Genomic DNA, 2,586 nt, shown 5'->3' on the forward strand with positions numbered 1-2,586 from the left:
TGACTTAAGCATCTGCAATGGTGACTTCCACCTCAACTCCTGCCTGGCTCAATACTGATGGAAGTAATCTGCTTAACAATCTCAGAAGGACTGTGCAAGTCAATGAGTCGCTTGTGGATTCTCATCTGGAAACGATCCCATGTCTTAGAACCTTCACCACAGGGAGTTTTTCTTGTAGTGATTCTCAAAGTCTTGGTAGGCATTCGAACTGGTCCTATCACTTTCAGGTTCTTTTCCTTCGCGCCTCTGATCAAGTCAGCACACACCTTTTCCAGGGATTTAACGTTGCGGCTCGTTAGGATGATTCGAATTCGGTGAATTGCCACCTCCGGCTCCACGGGTGTTTTTCCGGTATCCTTAAAAGCCATGGCTGCTGCGCGGCTTCGTGACGGACTTGTTCCTCGGGGAGAGCGAACAGCGGTGAGTCAGGAGCAGGAGCGTGCGAACCAAAGATCCCCAAGTCCTACGACCGCGTCTTCCTCGAAAAGCCTCATTTTTTTTGTTTTTTTTTAGTAGAGACGGGGTTTTACCATGTTAGTCAGGATGGTTTCGATCTCCTGAACTCATGATCCGCCCACCTTGGCCTTTCAAAGTGCTGGGATTACAAGCGTGAGCCACCGCGACCAGCCTATTTTATTTTTATTTATATATTTTTTTGAGGCAGCATCTCTGTCACTTAGGCTGGAGTGCAGTGGTATGATCATAGCTCATTGCAGCCTTGAACTCCTGGGCTTAAGCAATCCTCCTGCCTTAAGACTATAAGTGCATGCCATCATACCTGGTTAGTTTCTAAGTTTTTTTTGGTAGGGATGGGGTTTTGCTATGTTGCCCAGGCTGATCTCAAACTCCTGGCCTGAGGTTATCCTCGTGCTTCAGCCTTCCCAAGTGCTGGGGTTCCAGGTGTGAGCCATCGCACCTGGCCCAAATATGTCATTTTTAGATGAGGGAAACACATCATTTTGTCTTTGGCTAATATTGATTATAGAATCTAAATATCTAACAGTTGTTATTCTTTAATTATGGTAACTTTGTAAGTTGTGGAATAAACTCATTTTATAGTAACTAATCTATAACTTTTTGATATCATAGAAAAAATTATAATTTTCCTGATTATCTCTTATAATAACTAGTCTATTACATTGACTAGTGGCCTAATTCCATTCTCTTCTTGAACGCATTTTTAAGTGCACCAAATAATGTATAAGTGTGCAGAGTTAAAAATATGTCCAAATGATAATGCGTATATTGAAAATTACTGGGTATGAAGTCTTATATTTTTTAATTTATTTATTTGCTATTGCAAATGGCATAAAGACAGCTCATAAATCTGGAAAGTGAATCACATTAATGTGGGAAACTAGTTTAAAAGAGAAACTGTAATTCAGATGTTACTAAAATAAGTTTTCAGATAAATAAGCCAAATCTGGGTGGTAAATTGGACAATTGAACATTTTTTAAGTGTTCTGCAAACACCTGAGATGGCTTTTTAACATTTTCCTAAAGTCAGCTCTGTTTTTTCTAGGGTAAATAATTGCTTGACTTGAAAGCCTTGGCAAAGGAAATAAGGCTCCTATCCCCAGTCTCCCTCAGTTTATGAGTTTTTTCACCCACAGATCTTGAGCAGGTTAAACTGGCTACACATTGGCTTCTTTTCACAAGATGTGACTAATTACTTTAAATTGCTCTGGTTTATTAAGTGAAATCCAAAGTCGCTTCTGTGCTCACCTGACATTTAGTTAATGAGCACAGTGCTACCTCCAGGAGATTAATAGAACTTTGATAAAGGAGTAGTTTAATTGGTGAAATAGCATATTTGGATTTCACAGGAGAAAGGGTAAAATAATCCATATATTTGAATGCAGTTTAAGGTAATTACATTGTAATTTTGGTCATTGCCAAAAGATGGTTTGTCATTTGAACTCAGAACTAGAGGTTAACTAATATATGCAATTGAAATATATCAGCAAATATTAATTGAGTACCTACTATATTCAAGCTTCTAGGGTTTTACAGGTACAAAGAAACATAGGACTTAATATCTATTATCAAGTTACATAAAGTATAGTAAACCCATTACTTGGGAATGGTGTACATATGCATGATATCATCCTGGAGATTTCCAACCTATTTTGACTTTATATTTTAGTAATCAAGTTGTGGCTATTCTCTATGTGTAGGACATTGTGTTGGTGATCCCAAGAAGTAGTAAGCATGATTTATTTCACTGTGAGTTTGTTTAGGGAAATAGGACATTAAGGTAAAAATAAATAAGTCCAGGCACAGTGGCTCACACCTGTAATCCCAGCAGATTGGGAGGCCAAGGCAGGTGGATCACCTGAGGTCTAGAGTTCGAGATCAGCCTGGCCAACATGGTGAAATCTCATCTCTACTCAAAATACAAAAAATTAGCCAAGCGTGGTGGTGGACACCTATAATCCAAGTTACCCAGGAGGTGGAGGTTGTGGTGAGGCGAGATTGCCCCACTACCCTCCAGCCTAGGCAACAGGAGTAAAACTCCATCTCAAAAATAAATAAATAAGTAAAAGGCAGCATATGATAAGGCCAAATATTAATAATCTTTTGTAT

General features: G+C 39.1%; 1 pseudogene across 1 annotated transcript; it reads right to left on the bottom strand.

Annotated features, from left to right (window-relative positions):
- Positions 1 to 6: 6 nt before the first annotated feature.
- Positions 7 to 505, bottom strand: LOC105526695 (annotated as a pseudogene). The gene has a single exon (XR_001004126.1). The product of XR_001004126.1 is annotated as a 40S ribosomal protein S20 pseudogene (transcript).
- Positions 506 to 2,586: the final 2,081 nt, after the last annotated feature.

Source organism: Colobus angolensis, unplaced genomic scaffold (genome assembly GCF_000951035.1).
Source record: "Colobus angolensis palliatus isolate OR3802 unplaced genomic scaffold, Cang.pa_1.0 Scaffold6, whole genome shotgun sequence".
NCBI classification, from domain to species: domain Eukaryota; kingdom Metazoa; phylum Chordata; class Mammalia; order Primates; family Cercopithecidae; genus Colobus; species Colobus angolensis.